This window comes from Mytilus galloprovincialis, chromosome 13 (genome assembly GCF_965363235.1).
Source record: "Mytilus galloprovincialis chromosome 13, xbMytGall1.hap1.1, whole genome shotgun sequence".
Lineage (NCBI taxonomy): Eukaryota > Metazoa > Mollusca > Bivalvia > Mytilida > Mytilidae > Mytilus > Mytilus galloprovincialis.
Window position 1 is genome coordinate 9,245,814 of NC_134850.1, and position 24,429 is coordinate 9,270,242.

A 24,429-nucleotide genomic window follows, 5' to 3' on the forward strand; every position below is an offset into this window, starting at 1 on the left:
CTTTAGCAAAGGTTTTAGGTCCAAAGTTGCATTCACTTTCTCCTGATTATAATTTTGATAGACACCCTTGACCCTAAACAAGAAAATCTGGAATAGGTGCAAAATGAAGACTTGCTGACAAGAAACCTGTATTTGAAAGACAATCTACTGTAACATTTTTTTGCAAGTGTTTGAACGGTTTATTCAATTTCATTTCATTTTGAATATTTTATAAGTTAATATAAACTATACGAAGATTTCAATTGAACAATTTGTTTAACTTTAAAAATCATCAGAATTAATTAATCTATAAGTAAATTTGATAATTTCCAAGCTGGAAACGTTACAAGGTTTAAAGAAAATCCATAAAATAGGGTAACAAGAATTCTGATGATTTGTGACCATAACGAATCACCTTCACAATGTTATTCTATGAAACCCTACTATAGAAAATTCTAAAAGGTTCTATACGGAACTAGATACTAGCTTTTGATCATAAACAAGGTTCTATCCAGGTTTGGCAGAAATCAATGACAGTTTGAGAAGGTTATTATCATTTTTAAACCTTTTACCACAGAATGAATATTTGTGGAGGCCGCAACCAACTACGACGGAATGTAGGATGGCTATGTATCGCTTTTGCGACAAAAGTTGCAGGCTCGACAAAAAGGGAGAAATATTAAAAACAAGAAAAATATCTGAAAAAACTGAAGAAAATAAAACATAGTAAATTAACTAACATGCGATACAAAATTTCAAGAAATTCCATCAAGTAATATGGGAGAATATTACAGCACACACAACTATATAAATCGAGACATAAATGTTGAAAAATAAACTTTGAAGTCCAAAGAGAATTTGAGCAAACTGGATTTTATGACAATATGCACATGACTTTGTTTCATTTTAAGATAACAAATCCATATTTATTTAAGTACAAATGCAGTAACAGCAACACATGATTTTCAAAAACTTGAAAAACATGAACTTGTTTCAGCTACCTGTATTTACCTATCTGGTTAATTAGTATGATTGTTTTGATAAGCATTCCTTTTTGTTGTAATAACTACTTGCACCTTTTTTTTGGCATTTCTAAAGATATCTTACATATGTCTTCCTATGCAAGTCAATAAAGGCATATTGCCAAATTCCATTTCTACAAAAACTGAGGTAAATATGTCATTTGATAAATAACATGGTGTAGCTTTTGGTGTCATTTCAACATCGCACACGCCCTTGTCAAAATCAATTTTATCAAAAGATAAACGAAAAATATTAATTACACCCCAAATGACTATCCCCCTTTCTCCCCCATAACAGTACAATGTATTTACCAATTTCTTCTTTTCCAGCCTGCCCATTAATGCTTGACAATATCTGAACCTATGTCATTCTCTTTTTAAAAGTGTGTAATATTTGCTACTGTGCAAAACAATTAAAATTGCAATACAACATAATCCCTTTGCAGTTGACATAGAATAAATTAAAGTTTAATTATAAATATTTTAATATATTTCTTTTTCTATATCAACTTCTGATATCAAACTTTCACATAGAATCGATTCTAAATGGGCTAGATTTGATTTAGTCAGTTCTATACATAGAACAGTATTAAGAACTCTTTATCTTAAATGTAAATAAGTCTTATTAATAATAATATATACATATTGTGAAGCCAAGGTGGTCGAGTGGTATATATAAATATATAAATATATACAACTCGTCTAAACATCAACCCAACAATGTTAGATCTGTAACTTTGCTTTCGCAAATTTTTTGTTCTTCCCTCACCGGGATTCGATTAAAACTGACGAGGAAAGGTAACACACGGGCGCTGAAAGCTTTATTTTTGTGAAGCCCAGGTGGTCTTGTGGTCTAGCGGGACGGCTACAGTGCAGGCGATTTGGTGCCGCGATATGTCAGTAGCATGGGTTCGAATCCCGGCGAACCCATGCTACTGAGATATCGTGGCACCAAATCGCCTGCACTGTAACCGGCGCGCTAGATCACACGAACACATGGGCTTCATAAAAATGAAGCTTTCGCTGGCCGGGTGTTACCTTTCCTCGCCAGTTTTAATCTAGAATCGTACTTCAGTACATGCTATAAAAGGCATGAAGATGTTATTTTTACAGATCAGCTAAATTATCTATATATATAGTGAAGGATCCTACAAATTAATGTAAGATACAGTCACAGAAATAATTATATTTACAAGTACGTCTGAACCAGTGACAATTTTACAACAGATGTATCTATCGGATCACCAGCAGTGATGGTGATACATGACTGTGTACATTCTGTATATACAACTCGTCTAAACATCAACCCAATAATGTAAGATCTGTAAATTTGCTTTCGCAATTGTTCTGTTCTTGTTATATATATATATATATATATATATAGGGCAGAACAAAAAAAAATGCGAGAGTAAATTTACAGATCTAACAGTTCTACCTATAACAGTTTAATACAGTTCTATCTAAAACTGGTTCTGACAGTTCTACTAAGAACAGTTTTTGGGGTAGAACTGTTCTAGGTAAAACTGTTCTAGGAGAGTTTACAACAGCTCTATGACAGATTATTCTGACAATTCTAACGAGAGATCAGAAGTTATATCCACTGTATGATTCCAAAAGAAGGTCCTGCATTTATTGTTCCCCTTCTTTTTTTTTAAATCAGGTCGTCATTTTGCACTTTTTTTTTTAATGACTCAGAGGACATAAGAGAAAAAGGTAAGCACGTGTAACCTGCCCCAAACGTTAGATTGTGTTTACGATAGAAACAAAAAGAAAAAAAAGCTGTTTATTTAATAAAACAGAATAAAAAGGGTGGGTTACCCCAACCTTGATTTCCTTTTCCCAGTCTAGGCGTATCAGTGCATGTTCATAGATCTCCGTTGTAGAAAAACATCTTCCTATATCTATTTGAAATACATCCAATTTGGGGTCCTCATTGCGGTCTGCTTTTAAATCATTTCGATTTCTTTCAGAAACAAATGAAATACAGAATTGTGAAAAATATAAAATTCAACTTTTGAACATGTTCAGTTCAATATAACTAAATATGTACAGTCATTTTAAAAATGAATTATCTTAATTTACTTGTCATAGTGTTTCTGAAAAACTAATGCGCGCCAATGTAATTACGCAAACGTAAAAAAAACCAAGAAGTAATTGTAACAGGATGCTGTTACGAAGTCTCCCAAACAAAGCTCCCATAACTCGCCATTCCTATGGTACCATCCATTTACAAGTATTCAAACAGGAGGGGGGGGGGGGTGAACACCAGGGACTTTACCTACATTTCATTAGATTTGTTTTATCGTCCCATACAAGAATATATATGGTTTAGGGGTGGGGATCTCAATCATTTAAAAGTTGTGGGGTGGGGTTGACCCCATGGACTCTCCCTATATTTCATTTGATGTGCTTTATTCTTCCATTCAAGAATATATATGGTTTAGGGGTGGGGATCTTGACCGTTTACAAGTTTTCTATCAAGATGGGGGTGGGGTGACTCTCTAGGGACTTTCCTTTTATTTCATTTCATTTGTTTTATTGACCCCTACAATAATATAGATGGTTAAGGGATGGGGATCTGGACTGTTTACAAGATAATAGCACATTCTCAAATTGAACAGGGTGGGGATGACCCCAGGTACTTCCCTTTAATTTCATTTGATTTGTTTTATCCTCAAATTCAAGAATGTATATGGTTTAGGGGTGGGGATCTGGACCGTTTTCAAGTTCTCAAACAAGAGGGGTGGGGTGACTCCCTAGGGACTTTTCTTTTATTTCATTGCATTTGTTTTATTGTCCCCTACAATAATATAGATGGTTAAGGGATGGGGATCTGGGCCGTTTACTAGTTAATAGCACGTTCTCAAATTGAATGGGGTGGGGGTGACCCCCCATGACATTCCCATTAGTTTTATTTCATTTGTTTTATTGTTCCATTCATGAATATATATGGTTTAGGGGTGGGGATCTGAATGGTTTACAAAATAATAGCATATTCTCAAATTGAAAGGGGTGGGGGTGACCCCATGGACTTCCCTTTTCTTACATTTGATTTGTTTTATTGTCCTCTACAAGAATATATATGGTTTAGGGGTGGGGATCTGGACCGTTTACAAGATAATAGCACATTCTCAAATTGAATGGGGTGGGGGTGACCCCCGGGACTTCCTATTAGTTTCATTTGATTTGTTTTATTGTCCCATTCAAGAATATATATGGTTTAGGGGTGGGTATCTGGGTCGTTTACAAGATAATAGCATATTCTCAAATTGAAGGGGTGGGGATGACCCCCATGGGACTTGCCCTATGTTTTATGCAATTTGTTTTATTGTCCTTTGAGCATTTCTGAAGACTGCATGTGTCTATCACTTATAGTTTTCAAGTTATATTTTTTTGAAAATTTTAGAAAATAGAATCCTATGCCCCTCCCTTCTTTCTGCCCCCCCCCCCCCAAAAAAAAAATAACCCTAAATAGACCCCAATGCACAAACGAACAATTATAAATTGCTCATCTAGACATATAAGTCTAACATTCTATGAAACCCTAAGTTAATCTGACAAGCGATTTGGAGAAACGCTGCGGACAAGTTCATTTTTAAAGTGGCGGAAGAAGAGGAAGAAGGAGAAGAAGAGGAAGAAGAAGAATAATAAAAATAATAAGAACTGAGCAAAAACAATAAGTCTCCAAACTTTGTTTGGGAGACTTAATAATCACAAAATGCGCGCAAATGAAATGCGTCCGCATAACTTTCACTTACGGAAAAGCGATTTATGTTGTACAAACGGGTATCATTATTTGCGAAAGAGTCGTTAGCAAAAGACGACGACTGGGAAAAAAAAATCCCGTTTACTTCGTGAATATTGTGAAATTTGCGCTAAAACAGCTTTTACTTTTTTTTAGTGTGCCCTTTTATACTAGTATGCGGCACATTAGGTTATTTTTTTTTTAAAGAATTATCCACCCATCTGTAAAACTGTGTTGAATATATTAAAAAGAAAGACAAATTTTAAAATGTATAATCTTAAATCTTTACGCTTTTCCAATGTAATGGGAGATAACTTATTTTTAAAATAAATATTTTCCTCTGAAACAGATATGATTGTTGACAAAAAGAGTTACATCCCATCATAAATATTATCAAAAAAGTAATACGATATTTAAAAAATATCTGACAAAGTGCACTGTATAGAAGTAAATTTCGTATATATATGATTATTATAAATATCAAATGAAAGAAAAATGTCAAAATGTCAAAATATATTTAGTTTATAATAAGGGGGATAATCAAAACTGCTTGTTTCTAAAAATATATTCTATTTGTGTTGTTGATATGTACATATGTACTTCGATAAATACATGTTGTTTAAACTATTAACAGTCTCCGGGACAAGTTTGCAATTCCGCTGAGTGCAAAAGTTGTCACCTTAATTTTTGGAGTTAAGTCAAAACAAAGTTGATAACTTGGTTGGTATTGGTTCCCTGATATTTGTCCTAAAATTTTTTGGATCTAGCACCACTGTTGAAAAAGTTATGCCCCTTTTTTCAACAATTTCCTCAGAGGAAAAGTACTTTTCCTCAAGGGAAATCAAATTTCCCTGAAGGAAAAAGATTTTTCCTCAAGGGAAATTGTTTTTTCCTCAAGGGAAAAAGATTTCCCTTAGGGAATTTGCTGCATAATTATTTCCTTTGAGGAAATTCTATTTCCTTTGAGGAAATTCTATTTCCTTAGAGGAAATTCTTTTTCCTTTGAGGAAATTTGCAGCTTCAAATTTTCCTTGGAGGAAATACTTTTTCCTGTGAGGAAATTTGTAGCTTCAAATTTTCCTTGGAGGAAATACTTTTTCCTGTGAGGAAATTTTTGACAAACACTTTTCCTTGGAGGAAAATTCAAGACAACAAATTTCCTCTAAGGAAATCATTGATCTTCAAATTTCCTCTAGGGAAATTTCTGAACATCAAATTTCCCTTAAGGAAATGTTTTTCCTCTATGGAAATTTCATAACAGTACAAACAGTATTAATATATTTTCTCCTAGACTGAATTATTGATACAAAAGATAATTAAAACTTTAATACTGTAATACAAATTTTCATGGTGAGTATTAAACATACAAAAACAAAAGGCTGACTGTTTAGCATGTTTAAGACAATACAATAATAAGCAAAATGCTATGAATATCATACCATTTGTGATGTTATTAATATTGTGCTCATATTTGCATATTAAATAAAATAAACACTTTTCATGTCAAATTAACTTGTCTTCTGTTTCAGCTGCTGTGTATTCGACCCCCTACATAACAGTTCAGTGAATAAATAATTCAATCCACAAGACATCTTCCTTCAATTGGTTGAATAAATTTTGGCAATGTATGTTCTTCAAACATCTTTTGTATATTTGATATGATGGAGCCATGTACATGAATTGATAAAGCAGGTGTTTATTTCGACAACAAACATGACAAAGATACTATTTTTTTTCTTAATTTCTCCATAATCCATCAGTTAATATGAATGTAGGTTGTTACATTTTACACAATTGTGTTCTTTGATAGTACTCCATTTTGTTTATAGCAATTTTGTAGGATTTTTTCTATTTCTTTTTCCAGAAAAACACACAGTTGAGTTCATTTCACATTAATAATCCAATTAGCACATTATGTAGAAAAGTATTAACAATTAAGTTTCCTCTTCAGTATAGACCTGCAGGACCTGTTGATGATCATAAAAACCAAGATATCTGACCTATAAATACACAAAATAAAAAAAAATGTTATAAATGGAGAAAAAAACAGCAATATAAATAAGCTTATTTTATCATGTTTTAATGAACATTTTGAGAAACTTTCATTTGATATTCTTACTTGTCATGCTTATGAGTTCTCTTATTTCAGTGCTTTGTGTTCAAGATTTAATATTCGTTGTTTAGTGCCTTGCAGTGATATTTAAAGTTGAGCCACTTGCAATAGTTGTTATAGAATGTTCATATGTTGTGTTAATATTTGAACCACTGTCCTATATTATGGTCAGGTTGAGTGCTCACAGACATGAGGCCTAAATTAATATATTGTTTGTTTCCCTAATCCCTATTCTGACAAGCCAGGTGTGGGTAGGTAGGTAGGTAAATAATTTTATTTTTCCCAAAAGCCTGAATATTATCGGATGATCCGGCAAGCCTGAAAATCAGAAATGAATAAAATAATATTTGGCTTAGTTTTGACAATAAAATTTTATGAGTAGGGCCATTTTTGCAGGGTCGGTCAGGATTGGAGAAACAAACAATATTTTATATTAGGCATGATTTTTTTTATTAATTGTTATTGACTTTGAACATGTTGAACTATATTGGATTGTTTAAATCTTTATATGTTGAGATCTTTAATGGATGACCTATAAAGGAAGTGTTTTCTCATTATTGAAGGCAGGCCCATGATTGGCCTTTAATTTCTTGCATCCGCTTCATTGAACTCTGGTGGATAAGTCACTCATTTACCATACCACATTTTCTTATTTTTATATGAGTCATCATTCAAAGGCAATTTCTTTTATTACTGTAATTCAGAAATTATCGAAACTTTTTAGTAATGCGAATAATGTGACTGGGTGAGTATCGCAAAAATAAGAAATCATATTTTGATAACAGAAACATATATATATATATATATCATGTAACTATATAGATCTTTATGCAGATTGTTTTTGTAATCACAATAAGTTGTCCCTTCCCTGAAAAATCTGAATTTACAGTATATAGAAGTGGTCTTACCATTTAGGCCTTGTTGTATTCTGTTTATCTTGTTTTGCGCTCATTTCTATTGTAACTGTTTATATTTTTCATCATTTTTCTATATTTCTTGTCCTATAAAACATAAAAAGGGTAAAAACTATTATAAAACATCAGTTTGTGTTTTTCTTTATATTCAGTTATATTTAAAAAGAATGGAATATTTGTGCTATTTCATTTCACAAACTTTTTGCCAGTCATGACTTTCAAAGACTCTCACCCTGGTCAATAGTTTAAAAAACAAACATTCCCATACTTTTTCTTTGTGTTCGTACAAATTTTTTATTTGACAACAAAGACATGATTCAACTATTCTTCTAAAATTTGTTTCGCTTGACTACGTTAAACTCTGAAATATTGTTAACAGTATAATCTGTATGTGTCTCACTTGTCAAAATTTCAAATTAATATATAAATCAGATAAAAATGCTATGCATGGCTCAGCTTGATACAAACGTACAGGTTGAACCCAGAACAGTTGGGGCAAGTATGGACACAACATTCAAGCTCGATACAACTCTGAATTTTAAATTTGGATTGTGATTCAATAGTTGATGCAGCATTGGTTTCTGACACAGAATGAATGCGGTCCAAGTACTTAAAAATTTTTAAATTGACAATTAACCTCTAAAATGGTCCAATATTCAAAATCTCAATACATGGTTAGATGCAGCATATCAACATGATCAAAGAACCCCAATAATTCATTTTTTGGTGAAATCAAATAAAGTTAAATTTTGGACCTTTTAGAACTCAATGTGGACCAATTTGATAATGGGTCAAAATATAAAAAAATCTTAATGAATGGTTAGATTCAGCATATCAAAGAGCCCCATATAATCAATTTTTGTTGAAATCAAACAAAGTAAAATTTTGGACCCCGATTTGGATCAACTTGAATTTGGGCCCATAATAAAAAAATCTAAGTAAATATTCAGATTCAGCATATTAATCTGAACACCAAGAATTTAAATATTGTTAAAATCAAAATAAGTTTAATTTTGGACCCTTTGGACCTTAAGGTAGACCAATTTAAACAGGACCAAAAAACTAGGAATCTAAATACACAGTTAGATTTGGCATATCAAAGAACTCCAATAATTCAATTTTCTATAAAATCAAACAAAGTTTAATATTGGCCCCTATTGGCCCCTAATTCATGTAATTCCTAAACTCTGAACAAAAACTCTGGTCACAAACCTTGTGTTTGAATTTCATAGATTTCTATTACTTGTACTAAAGTTATTAAGCGAAAACTAAATGTCCTGGGACAACGACGACTACATGATAAAATTGAGAATGGAAAAAGGGAATGTGTCAAAGAGACAACAACCTGACCATAGATTTGAGGGTTGGAATCCTTTTCTTTTACCGAGCAATGCATTTGAATGGGAGATATAGTTGGAACCCCTCTTTGCTCTTGGTTGGGACCCCCCTTTTAAAATGGCTGGAATCGCCCCTGAGAAGCATTATAGAAAAATCTATAAGCTTTAACTCAAAATAAGGATAATTTTATTTTTAAAGGGCAGGCACAGATCCAGAGGGGGGTTCAAGGGATTGGAACCCCCCTTTTTTTGGATAATCAATGCATTTGAATAGGGACATGTAATTGGACCCCCCCTTCCCCTTTTGTCCTGGGTTAGAATCCCACCCCCACCCCTTTTTAAAATGACTGGATCCGCCCCTTAAGGGTCTATAATTAAGTTTGACAACATCAGACGACATACTACTTTATCAAAAAAAAAAATGCCACATTTCATCCAATTTAATTTCATCCCTTACTTGCTACATGTATTTCATCCATAATATTTAAAGAAATAAATTTGGGAGGAGTATGATTTTAATTCATTTGTAATTTGCAAGTTATTAACTATCCAAACTAGAGACCTAATAGAGTAGATATACTTGACTAATTTAAATCAAACTTGGGGTGACTGGGAACAAAGATTTAAGGGAATAGATGACAGTTTACCTACAATGACCTAGTTTCATAGCAATAGCATACATTAATAAAGACTACATGGTCATTCTTATGTTTAAATGTGGTTTTAACTTTGGGTGTTCATTTTTTAATGTTTAACATGTTTAAAGCTAACAATTTCAACTACATACATGTATCAAGATTTGATCCTACATTATTTAAATATTGAAAAAAAATAGCTTTTTAAATTTGGATCTATATATAATTGTGAATGTCACATGGATGTATTTTAATGTAAAGCATCTGAAAAATCATTAGCCGTCTCATATTTTATTTCAGTTCTTCAAAAGGCAAATTTATATGAGCTTATGCTGAAAATAGAGATTTCTTATTAAGGAGAAATCCCTGCCCCCCTTTTTGTGTGAAAAATTTTGTTGATTATATAGGGAATCACAGAAACATGACTGAGGCAAGCATCCCCCATCTGAACCCCCCCCCCCCCCATGAATATGTTTTTTTAGCTTGTGTAGGTGTAAGTCAGTAAGGAGGCAACCATTTGATTTGTAGGCCGGGTGAAAAATGTGATTAATCTTGCTTTGTAAACTTGTGCTATAAATAAAAATTACCAATCCATTAAAAAATCCGTGAGCCCAATCTCATCCAGTGAAATAGATTATAGTCTGTTTTCGAAGTTATATGGAAGTAAGTTAGTAGTCCAGATAATTATGACGCATTGCAAGGCATTTTTCTAAGGAGAAGTGTAGAATGGGGGAATGGAACCAATAAATTGATCGGATCCGAAATGTTCTTCCCAGTAAAGGAGCACCTATTATTTTGTAGGTAATTATTATTAGTGTCGGTGGTCTCACAAGTAAATCAGAGTGAATATTGCATGCACATTAAAATTAGCAGAGAAGAGACAATTATCAACTTGTGTATTATTCATTTTCTCGCAGTTATTTACGGTAAATCAGCTATATAGACATAGGAAGATGTGGTGTATGTATATATATATATCCGAAAACAGGTGTTCGGTTCTAGTACTATATAGTGGCTATAGTATATGACTTTTAAATAACAATTATCAATTATATCTGTATTCTGTGGCGGGTCGAAGGGAATGGAATCCGGGGTTGGCCTCCCCTAGCATTTTGTGAGCAATCATTGCATAAATGATAATCTCGGGAATCCTCTCAAGTTTCTATATACAAGGTGATAGGACGTTCCGTTGGAATAGGTTACCTGTGCATCAGGAAAAGTTTTAAGGCATAGCGTGAAAAGGTAACCTATTCCAACGGAACCGAACGTCCTATCACCTTGTATATAGGAACCTTAAAAATATGTGAATAGGTCGGGAAAAACTCTCTTTTGACACTTAGGTATTGCACTGTTGCATTGCACACCAATCAAAACGCAAACACTATGGGAAAAGATAACATTTTAACCTACACAATATATGAATAAGGTATACACTTTTGAAATCTAAATTATATGAAAAGGGTGGGGTAACAGAAAACCAGCGGCAACGACACCCCTTATTTAATGGAGACATGTAGTTGGAACCCCCTTTATCATGGCTGGATCCGCCCATGATTTTACATGTAAATCAAGCCCCGGGTATTTGTTGGCATAACGGTAACCACGAAAGGGGGGGGGGGGCTAATTAAAAGCACGAGGAATTATAAATATACAATTCAACAGGGGTAGAGTGCATCGAGGAATGGGAATTAAAATTGTCTCTTCACGATGATCGAAAAAAGTATCTTTCACGTTATTTTCATCATCTTGTCTGAAACACTCTGAATAATGAGCTTCAAGGCGAAAACAAGGCATGTGAAATACTAATAACATACACTTCTTTTTTTATACGTTGTATGGACAAACCCATAAATCCCTCAACAAAAATTGCTTGATTCATGTCATATCAAATAAATTACAGCGCGGAAAGGTAACTTTAATTTAATATCAAAACTAAATTTTTGTTATATTTTTCAATAAATTTATAAATCTTAATTAGGCATGCGTTGCGTGAGTTCCATTTCATGAGACCTACACAGATTTCTATAAAACAAATCAAAAATTATAAATACAGTTTTTCAATTCTTTCCGGCATAGATAAAAAAAAATATGTATATAATCTATATACGATTTGGTTGAATTATTTCACTTCATTTTAATGATAAATCCTTTAGTTCTTAAATTTTTAATTAAAATGAATTTATCATTTTGATATCTAACGATAAACTTTTTAAATTGAAGTGACATGGTCAGTAACCTAATTAGTTGCATGGCTGATTACCATCTTACAGGTGACCCAGTAATTTTCCATATGACAGTAGCGTGTACCCTCGGGGTTATATCGGGGTGTGTATAACTTATTTTCTGGGGAACATCCTGTCCACGTGTAGTACTTAGCATATATTGCAACAGATGACATTAAACAAATTTTCTTTGTAGCATCGGAGGCAATTTCATGTTCGACCACACAAAATATTTCACAAAAAAGATATATGATAAAATCAAAAGAAAAAGATAAAGAAATATTAACAAATAAAGGTGGAATTGAGTAAACGGTGATTCGTGTTTTTATGAGCTTATTTTCAGTGGACAACAACAAATGGAAGTTTTTAACGACCTTGTGTGACCTATAGTTGTTAATGTTTGTGCCATTTTGGTCTTTTGTGGATAGTTGTCTCATTGGCAATCATACCACATCTTTTTGACTGGCTATATACATGATATAATATATAGCACTTACACGGTCGGTCCAGTGGACATATTTCATACTAGATAACTTATACAGTAATTCTTTTTATATATATATCAAAATTATTGTCCGATCTGATACACGTACCTATAATGTACAGAATTTTGAACAGCTTCAAATATATGGGGTCCGTAGAAACACCCCAAAGGACCTCCTTAGTGCACCAAGAACAAAAATGTGCACTAAGGACCTACTCCTTTCATAATTTTAAATTATATTTTTTCTAATGTTTTCTCGACACGTGCCTCAAAAAGTTGATTGTCACCTTTAGTATAATCGATAGCAATTCATGTTCGCTCAACCTTGGCCCGTGAATAATCTACTAGTATACTGATTAAACATGTATATATGGTATTTCAAATTGTTCTCTATTTTTTTTTCATTTGTTTGTTTTTGCCGTATTTATTCTGTCTGCTATATTTTTTACTTCTAAATTAATAGCGTATTTTCAACTCTTTTCAGTTTGGGATTTTTCATCCTTTTAATTTTAAAAAGACAAATAATTGTGAACACTTCACGGAAAAGTGAGGATTGATATTTGGTTGCTTAACGTCCAGTTGCCAATACTTCATTCATTTTTCTAATGTTAAGAACTATGCCATTTATCAATATTTCGATTTGAGCGTTACTGATGAGTCTTGTGTAGACGAAACGCGCGTCTGGCGTACTAAATTATCATCCTGGTACTTTTGATAACTATCACAGCAATGTTTTTAAACATGTTTAGGAAAGGAACATATTTCTGATTCGATGTTTATATACAAATGCATTACAAGTATAAATATGTATAGGTTGATGTTTAGTCCCTTCGATGTTTTAGACTGTAAATAAATTATGAACAATTTATTTCTGACATCTTCTTCATTTTTAACTTTTGTGGATAGGTGTTTCATTGACAGCCGTACCACATCTCCTTTCGCTTATTTTTGTTGTATATATTTTTTAATTCACTTTCCTTGTCTTTTAAAATATATTTATTCAATTATTTTTATTTGATGCCGAAAATAAGAATACGTACGAAGTTATTTGAACAACCGTTAATAATTATGTATATGAGCATTATATCTATTTATAAAATATTTTAAATACAAGCAGACATACCATTTGTGACACCAATTTCATTTATTTCCAAATCATAAAATCATGCATTTCCGTTCTTTAGCGTTTCTTAATAATGGCAGAACGGGCTTAAGAGTCATATATGATTAAGTTAACTAAATAATTTAGTTTTCCCACATCATTAGCGGATTTAGAGGGTTAAAGCGATATATTTATTATATATATATCTTTATTAGCCTCCCTTAGAGTGATACAACAATTGCAAAACGGGTAGATACGATCTGTAATCAAATAATTAACCTTATAAAATTAATACTTAAATTTTTTTTTAGAGTAACCATATGCCGGATGAACAAAAAGTGTGCCATTTATTGAAAAACATATGGTTTGGTATAACATGAAAACTTCTCTAGTGTTTTAAACATTTCTCACATAACCCCTCCCCCAAACCCCCACTTCAAGCTCTGGATCCGCGCCTGCCCATAGTGCTTATTACATTATAAAATAAAATGGTATTCATCTTCAATTGTTGAAATAAAGATGAATTGTTAAAAAAAAGCATTGACACCAGTTTAAAGTTATCGTTCATAGAAGACAGTTATGATTTATTCTATAATTCTCTTTTTAAAACGTAATATAATTTTACCTCTTGGAGTTTTTCTATATGTTACTTCTGTAATCGGATTTTGAAGAACCCCATGGACACCACATACTCTCAAATGTCTTTCAAGGAATAATGATAGTATGTAAACTCTTGTGTTGTTAGTAAGGAAATGAAATATCAAAAGCATTTGTTTCTCAATTTTTATCTCAAAATAGGGTTCTTTAAATAAAAAAAAAGCTTGCATAGCAATTTCCTTAAAAACTAAATATATATAACAAAGGCAAAGTTTTAAAACACAAAATTTATTTTTTATTTTTCTTTCATAAACTTGAATTTATACCACGCTAAACCGTTAGGTTAACAACCATTGATTAATCAATAACTAACGATCAAAAGACAATTGTTTATTGGATTAGGTTGATTGAACATGATGATTCGGGAATCTGCAATAAACCGTTGGTCACGTGGCGAGTGGCAGGCGTTGATTAAAAAGTCATTTAACTTCAAAATTACAAAATCTATTGATACCTAACTTTATAGATTTGAGGTATTTAATCATATCCTCTTATATTCATGTTCGCTGTGATCTTAAAACATCGTTTTAGTGTCCTTAATGCAAAAACTTTCTTCTTAGTGCACTAAGAAGTCTTTTGCGGTATTTCTACACACCGAAATATATGGCCTTATTATTGGTAATATACCATATTAGTGTCACTAATGGCTTAACGTGTTACCAAATTAAAAAGAAGAAATAGGCTCAAAACCGCATTTTTAACTTTAGATTTTTTTTCAATCCCAAAATAGAGAAGAGGTCCGGTATACAGACTTATTAAAAAGTCCAGATGAGAAGTTTAACTTGCTTTTCTATTCCCGGCACTTTTAACTTAACGCATGCAAAAAAAAAAAAAATGCAGTACCTGGTTACAGTTGCGCATTGACAAATTATAATCTTTCGATTAAATGATCTTAAATCTATATGGTCTTTATTTTAAAAGTTATAAAATCTAAATGTAAAGTGATCTAAAATGTTCAATATTAATGAGTATTTAATTTTCGCTGTGAAATGAATCTAAGGTCGTCTAAAAGTGTATACATGTGTATTTGACCCGATTACTGACTACATAGTAAACTATTCATTATGTACCTATAAGGGGGGTCTGAGCGGGACTCGGGATTGTCGAGGCGTATTTTTTGTAAACGTGACACATGAAAGTCAAATTATGAGGGAGGGTAGGAGGGGTACTGATCCCGAAATCCCGAGCTTAAAAACACGAAATCCCGAAATCCCGGGCTTAAAAAACACGAAATCCAGAGGTCCCGAAATTCGAAAAAAGAATTATCGTATCCCGAAAGGGTCAATCCCGAAATCCAGAGCTTAAAAACACCCGATCCCGCAGTCCCGATAAAGGTCCTATCCTCCCTCAAATTATTGTGCCATGAAAACGCGAAATGAAGTTTAGCGGGACATGGGAAATTACAAAAATAGCAGAATTGTTCACTTACATAGTGTACGCGGGATGGCATCATGCGAGAATCTAAAAAAATAAGTAGTAACTAAGCGGGATCCGTGAACAGAACCCCCAATGAGACCCCCATTAGTTGTGGCTTATTTTGGTCTTTTTAGTTAGTTTCTTTCCCCTACATTACTTGACCGTTTTTGTAAAACAACAGCACTCGAGGTCTGACAGTATTTTACCAAGAAATGCACAAAATATTCAAAAAGAAGGCCTAGAAAATTTAAATATTGGTATGCACACATACTCCCCTATCAGCACAGACAATTATATTTTTGTAAAGGCGCCAAACTCGTTTCTAATATTTATAATAGAACCGAAAAGAAAATGGAAATGGAAATGGGGAATGTATCAAAGAGATAACAACATGACCAAAGAGCAGATAACAGCCATAGGTCACCGATGGGTCTTCATTGCAACGAGAAAATCCCGCAACCTGAGACTGGGGTGGATCTAGTCATATAAAGGAGGGGTTCCTAACCCAGGACAATTTTTTTTTTTTTTTTTGGGGGGGGGGGGGTGTCCAACTACATGTCCCCATTCAAATGCATTGATCGTCCAATAAAGAAAGGGGGGTTCCAACATGTCCAACCTTCAGCCCCCCCCCCCCCCTGGATCCGTGCCTGTGAGGCATGCTTTAGCTTGCCATTAAACAAAAATGTATTCTAGTTGAGTGATAATTGACGTCATACTAAACTCTTCAATATAAAAAAAAGAAACTAAAATAAAAATCATACAAAGGTCACAAAGGCCATAACTTCTGCCTCCTGAATTAGGAAAAGTGCAAAATACAGTGAGGATAAAAGCCTTTACTGTAAATTCCTGAAATTACAATTATATAAATCATCTCACATCTTTGTGCATTTCTTGAAATTGGTCATATTAATAATTGCATGCAATATTTTCAGAAAATTTCAATATATAGGCTGTCAATCTTGTGCATGATTATCAATGATTATACTCACACAATTAACACATGTGGTTCTCAAAACTCAGAGGTGTCTATGCTATTTATGACAACATTTTAATCAAGTATAAATTTACAAAATATGTTAAGAACTATATGATTTTTAGGTTTTTAAGCATAGATATGGTAGGTCAGGATCTGCGAACTCTCACTGACTGACTGACTGAGCACATGAATTCAACACTAGTTTTTTGGTGATGTTGGTGTTGCTTAGTGTTTTGTTTTAATTGTTTTTCTTTTCTGCATCTTAAGTTTTGCCTTGGCATTGTCAGTTTCTCTTTCATTGCCTTTGGTTTTTTTTGTTATGTTAAATAACAAGTCACAAGAGAGAAAAAACAAAAAAAAATATGTGAAAAAATGGCTTAGTTCAGTATATATTAAGGACAGAGATAACAAATAGCTAAATAAGAAAAAAGAAAAAAGGAAATTCCTTTTCTATGTACAGTCAATTGTCTGATAATCTAGAAGATAGCCTGATTTGGTCTAATTCTCCTGAATTCTAGCAGGTACTTTATTCCAACTTTTTTAATTCAAACAAACCATGTCTTAGATAGTCTTGGAATTAGAATACATTAATCATAAAATTTTCATAATACTTTGGTGAATTATCTATTGATATAATCATGATAATTAAGCTCCTTTTTAATTTTTAGGGATTTTAAATTTTTAATTTAAAGTTAGGGATTTTATTCATAAAAGGGGGGATTTTTCCAGTACGTATACTATTAATAATGCTTTGAGCAATTTTCATGAAACTTGGTGAATTATTTTTGTATAACATAAACATGATAATTTTCCTTTTAATTTAAAAAAAAATCTGATTTATGTCATTGTACTATCATGACTTGGGATTAGGATAGTCTCAAGAATGCTTTCACAAATTTTTATGAAACTTTGGTGAATTGTTTTTATATCTTGACAAACTCCCTTTTTATTGTTATGACCCAAAGTGGAGGGGGCATAATGTTTAACACTTGTCAGATCGTTTGTCCGTCTGTCCCAAAGTTGTTTTTTGTTCTCTTACAGTACTTTAGTTTGCCTCAACCAAATTCAATTAAACTTTTACAAAAGCTTGTTATCACAATTCTCATATCAAGTTTGAATTTTGGTGATGTCAGTGTTACTGTACTAGAGTATCAGAGTTATGCCCCTTTAGAAATGGGGAAAATATGCTGAATTTTTGGTTTCCTGTTCTCTAAAATTTAGTTTGTCTCAACCAAATGTTATGAAATCAATACACAATGCTTATCATCACAAAATACAGATTAAGTTTGAATTTTGGTAGTGTCTCTTTTACTAAATTCTATAGTTATGTTCTTTAAAAATGGAAAAAAATGTTTCGGCCTTCTAACTTAAGTTTCCCTCAACCAAATTTTATTAAACTTTAAAAAAATACTTTTTATCACAATTTTAATCAGATCAATTTCAAATTTTGGTAGTAAAACTTTTACCGTTCTTCAGTTATGTTCCTTTAAAACTTTGAATAATATGCAAGCTGGAGTATCATTCCCTATTTATCATGTATATTTTTTTATAAGATGCAGAGTTAAGGAACTTTAGTTGTTGCAAAGTTATTTTAAAATTGTCCATTTTCAAAAACTTTGAAAGGTTTTAGAAATTTATGGATTTGTTAAAAAAAATCACAGCCTTAAACTTATAGTCACTTGAGATATATATCTATAAATGGAGCCAAATTATATACATGTTTTATGTCAATAAATACCACTGTTTGTGCATGTTTTGTTTTTTTTTTGGAGGGCAGGGGTCTTATTTGCACAGTGCTCATAGTTTTTTAGTCGATCATTAAAATTCATTTAAAGCTATAAGGGCAAGAAGCTTATCAAGCACTCATGGTTTAGATTTTTATTAAACACACATTAATATACATAATGTACATTAAACAGAAAAAAATATTGATGCAAGATGTCATTCAACTTTTACTCTTTTATGTATAGGACAAGAACTATAGAAGATACAGAGAAATTATATACAGCAGAAATGATAGGCAATGTAAAATTTGCAGAAGCCAACTAAACCTAAATGGTAAGGCACCTTTTAATTTAAAAAAAGTTATTGAACTTGAAAGATGATTACTAGTATCATGATTACTATAAAAATTAAAAGATGTGGTATATTAAATATGAAAACTATCTTTGAGAAAGCAATTGTAGGCCTGTTACGACCTTCAATAATGAGAAAATCTATACCCTATACTATAGTCAAAGTAGGCAGCTATAAAAGACCTAAAGATGAAACATTGAAACAATCCAAACTGTAAAACTAATCATGGTAATTGCCTAGTTTATAACAAAATAAATTACAAAAAATAAATATGACCGGTATGAAACAACAACAACAACAACCACTAAATTTTAGTGTCAGACTAAACTGACAAAAGCTACAGGCTCTGAACTTTGGACAGGCACAATAGGAATATGGCAAGGTTATATAAAAATAAGATGTGGTATGATTGCCAATAAGACAACTCTCCACCAGACAACCAATGATGTAAATTTCCTGCAAACACGGACTTGACTTCTGTAAATCAACTAATTTTTCGTGAATACTTTATTTGGCATTTTATACTTTCTAGTCTACATCGCAGTTATTTATTTTTCTCGAGTTCAAGTTTACTTAATGTATTTTAATAAGGAAAGATACACATGAAAAACATTTATTGCTGTTTCTCTCTCCATTTATAACATTTTATTTGTTTATTTTGTGTATTTATAGGTGATCAGACATCTTGGTTTTCATGATCAATAGGTCATTACTGAAGAGGAAACTTATAGTTGAAATTTATTTACATAGTGCATAATTGGATTAATTTGAAATGGAATGTGTGCTTTCCTGCAAAAAAGAAATAGGAAATTTCAACATTATCACATGATAATGACCATAAACAAAATGGAGTTCTATCATAGATACACAAAAACACTATTGCATAAAAGCAACAACATATCTTAATCAAAAGAAAGGAGAATGCTGAACAAATACTATTTTGTTGTTGAAAAAAGGAACACCAGTTTTATCCACTCATTTACATCGCTCCCTCATATCAAATATACAGAAGAAGATCATTGAAGAACAATTTGCAAAAATGATTTCTCTTAGAATTGAAGGGAATTGTTTAGTGAATGGAATAATGTATTCACTGAATTCTTACGTAGTGGATTGAATAACTGTACACAAGCTGAAACAGAAGAAATTCTAATTAAAATAACACGAAAAGTGTTTATTTTATTATTTAATCTGCAAATATATAAACAAATTCTTTAGAACACCACAAATGGTATGACATTCAAATGTATCGCATTGAAACAATTACAAAGAAAATAGAAGCATTTGCTCCAAAAAAAATTATAAATCAAAGTTAAATTTATAAAAAAAGTATAAACAATACCTAGATCTAAACAGTCAGACTGTATTATTTTCAATGTCATTAAAATGTTGAGTCAAACATTTATTAAAGTTTTAAATATCATTTGCATCAATTATACAGTCTTGTAATAATTATATTCATACTGTTTGTATACATGGTGTAGTGAAGAAATGTTCAACAAGTAAAAATAAGGGAAAACATTTCCTTAAGGGAAATTTGATCTTCAGAAATTTCCTTAGAGGAAATTTGAAGAACAATGATTTCCCTAGAGGAAATTTGTTGTCTTGAATTTTCCTCCAAGGAAAAGTGTTTGTCAAAAATTTCCTCACAGGAAAAAGTATTTCCTCCAAGGAAAATTTGAAGCTACAAATTTCCTCACAGGAAAAAGTATTTCCTCCAAGGAAAATTTGAAGCTGCAAATTTCCTCAAAGGAAAAAGAATTTCCTCTAAGGAAAAAGAATTTCCTCTAAGGAAATAGAATTTCCTCAAAGGAAATAATTATGCAGCAAATTCCCTAAGGGAAATCTTTTTCCCTTGAGGAAAAAACAATTTCCCTTGAGGAAAAATCTTTTTCCTTCAGGGAAATTTGATTTCCCTTGAGGAAAAGTACCTCTGAGGAAATTGTTGAAAAAAGGGGCATAACTTTTTCAACAGTGGTGCTAGATCCAAAAAAATTTAGGACAAATATCAGGGAACCAATACCAACCAAGTTATCAACTTTGTTTTGACTTAACTCCAAAAATTAAGGTGACAACTTTTGCACTCAGCGGAATTGCAAACTTGTCCCGGAGACTGTTTATTCATAACTGAATTATTCCTTATAAAAGACGATAAAAATCAATCCATGAAATTTAGCCATTATCCAAGCTCTTGTTATTTGTTGTGTTTTGTATTTTCTGTTACTGGGATAAAAGATAACCAGAACGTCCATGGAAATCTGACAAAGACCTTTACTTACTTGAAAATCTCTAAAGGTTTGGGGGATTTTCAAGATTTAGATATTGATTTACGTAAGTTGTAAATATTTTTTCAACGAAAGTTTCTTTTTTCTTCTTCTTCCTTTTGAACAATTATAATAAGCCCGATCGTAAAGTCGTCTTGTTTTCTTAATAACGTTTTCGCTCCATTTTATTTGGTACAACATGTATTCATATGACAGTAGTGAAGCCTTGTTGACCCTTAAGAAGAATTACTTCATCATTGAAATTAAACAAGAAACATAATATAAAAAAGAAGATGTGGTATGATTGCCAATGAGACAACTATCCATAAAAGACCAAAATGATACAGACATTAACAACTATAGGTCACCGTTCGGCCTTCAACAATGAGCAAAGCCCATACCGCATAGTCAGCTATAAATGGCCCCTATAAAACAATGTAAAACACGTTACCAAAACTGGCATTAAATTTCAAATTTACCGAACAAAAATTGATCCGTATAAACTTGTTATTTAATCTAAATTAAAATTCAGTTAAATCGTTTGATATTAGTAGTTTCGATAAAAAATAAACGTATACCAAAACTGGCATTAAATTTCAAATTTACCGAACAAAAATTGATCAGTATAAACTTGTTATTTAATCTAAATTAAATTTCAGTTAAATCGTCTGATATTAGTAGTTTTGATAAAAAATAAACGTATGTTTAAACGAAAAATTTAACGGTGATAAACTAGATTTAAACCTTTTAAATAACAAATTTAAACTGCTATTATTTTTCAAATAAATAACAAGTTTAATAACCCATAAATCGGAATTAAACTAAAGAAAATAAGAAATTAAAAAAAATTATTAAACTTTCATAAACTACTAAAATAATTCTTCATAAATCAGACCTTAAATTCAAAACTAGAAATTTAATTTATGAATAAACTTTGTAAACGTATCATTTCATGCAGTGTTACTATAACAATATTGTCCATACGTGACAAAAATAAGAAAACAACTCGATACATGTGTACCAAAATTACGTTCCGATATCGTAAGTGACGAGTACAAAATGTAGAAGTAGTGGCGAGTAGTGCGAATTCTCGCCGCGGAAGAGATTACGATAAACCGCGAGATTCCAATCCTTCTAACTATACAAATCCTTGCTCCGACCTAACAACTGATGTGATAAATCTGTTCACTGGCATCCACTCTATATGTAAACTAAAATTGGATGCATCTATTAGCATCCCGTGGACTTCCAGGTCGACAAAAAGGACGAAAAACGTCAAAATTGACGCTTTTTGCACATGAGGAACAACTTTGGGGTAACTTCCCGCCCACCCATCCCATCCCGTGATTCCTCATCTTAGATTTAATACAATCAGTATGCATCAACATCAGGGTACAACTTATGTGCATATAATTTGCATATTCTGGCAAATACTAGAAATTGAGACAATTTCTTAAAAAAAAATCCAGCATACCAAAGGTAAATATCCTTGAGGTTAGAAACCATTTTTTTTCAGTTTGCTCTCCAATTTTGATGTTTTCCGTCTTTTTCGAGGCCTACAGAGCTTATAAAGGCCTTCAGATACGCTGGTTTGCTCAAAACGCTAGAAACAATTGAAATATTTTGTTGATACTTAACCCTTGCCATACGGGGGCCGTAATATTACGGCCGTACCCAGACCACCGTTATTTGGCATAAATGGTGCTCCATACATTTGGAGATCTTCGTAATGCCATTTAATTCGAAGTGTATGCATGTTTACTCAATCTGCCACTATTGATTATCATGTTTCTCACTTTTGATATTAATTTTGAGCTCAAATACGAACTTCAAAATTGAAAAAAGTTTTAAGGGATCGGCTTACCTTAGAGTTCTGACACACGACGTTGTGAAGACTGACACCTTAACAAATACTATTAACACGAAGACATGTAACAACTGATCGTGTTTATTACCAAACTACGCTAATGAAACGATCACTTCCGGTTGCAAGTCCAGTTAAAGTTCGAAATCCGAAAAAAATCGGATTTTTAATTTTTTGGGGTGCAAATGACCTTCTTTAAACCGATAAACTCAGATCAGTTTCACTCCGACCTAACAACTGTTGTGATGAATGTGTTCACTAGGGTCTATTCTACATGTAAACTACAGTTGAATGCATCTATAAGCATCCTTCGGACTTCCAGTTCGAGAAAAAGAACAAAAATGTCAAAATTGACGCTTTTTGCACATGAGAACCAGTTTTGGGGCAAATTTTATCCACAGTTTTGGTCTTAATTTTTGTATTGTTAAATTGCACTTTTCCTTTAAAAGTACCGATGAGATATATCGTTCGCTGCATCATATTTCAGTTGGCGGAAGATTCGCTCAACTCTTGGAAAAAAACATTTTAAAATAGCTTTAGATTGGTCAAGTGTTTTGCAAAAAAGCCTCCTTGAACATCCTATGACGTATGTTGGGATAAATATATATAGTTACCATGAAATGACGCTGTTGATGATATTCTACTTGCATTGTGGTCAATGTTGTCTACAGCAGATGCAGCGAAAACATTCTGTAGTAGAACTGTAATGTATACAATACCTTCCTCTGGAAATAACACGACGACAAGCATCATTTGTTTTTTTTTAAGTAGAAATTTCCAACACTGTCGTGAAACAGGTACTTGTTTAAAAATTTGTGTACTAGATCCCTTTTTTTAGTCTTACAGTGGATCATGATTCCCGAACAAGCACCCACTGGGGATTCATGGTCTTCCGAGTGACGGTTGGATTGGTTTTTTTTTGTACAACTAAGCATTAGAAGCTGACCTATTATTAATTTCGACTGATAAATTGAACTATCTCGAACGATGCTTTCAGACTGAATCATGCTGACCAAAGACAGCAATGGCTTTGGTACAGACGCTTCTTATGGATTTAATAGATACCTTTATATACGAGATGGTAATAAACATTATAACTGACACTATGCAAAGTTTCATGCTTTTATTATTAAGTGGTCACTTGCACAAATATATTGAAATTAGCCTTTGACTATTGGTGGCTAATTTTGCGGCCATTTCGTATTTTTTTTTGTATAAGGCTCCACGTTCAAATGTTTCTAAAAACCTCATAACTAACACTGCAAAGTTTCAGGCTGTTTCTATAAAGAGACCAATTACACCAATACATTGGACTTAGCCTCTTGATTATTGGCGGCCATTTTGAATGTGGCTGCCAAAAGTGACCTTTTTCAGATGTCTTCATATCCAAATTTATGTGTTAGCATCATAACAAAGACTGTGCAAGATTTTATGCTGTAACTCTAAGGTGATGAAATACACCAATAATTTTCTGGTGGCCATTTTGAATTTGGCGTCCATTATGGATTTTTTTTATGGCTTCCTATCCAAAAATGTATCCTAGTGTTTCGTGCGTTTACCATTAAATGATAAATCATACCAATATATAGGACTTAGCCAATTGCCTTTTGGTGGCCATTTCTG

General features: G+C 32.4%; 2 long non-coding RNA genes across 2 annotated transcripts; one reads left to right on the forward strand and one right to left on the reverse strand.

The window, feature by feature from the left end:
- Window positions 1-6,057: 6,057 nt before the first annotated feature.
- LOC143057819 (uncharacterized) lies at window positions 6,058-10,726 on the reverse strand. Its single transcript, XR_012972826.1, has 3 exons — window positions 10,333-10,726; window positions 7,768-7,860; window positions 6,058-6,746 (listed from the first exon to the last, which is right to left on the reverse strand). It is a non-coding gene; the product is annotated as an uncharacterized LOC143057819 (long non-coding RNA).
- A 4,547-nt stretch (window positions 10,727-15,273) lies between these two features.
- On the forward strand, window positions 15,274-20,114 carry LOC143057818 (uncharacterized). Its single transcript, XR_012972825.1, has 3 exons — window positions 15,274-15,883; window positions 18,573-18,660; window positions 19,351-20,114. It is a non-coding gene; the product is annotated as an uncharacterized LOC143057818 (long non-coding RNA).
- Window positions 20,115-24,429: the final 4,315 nt, after the last annotated feature.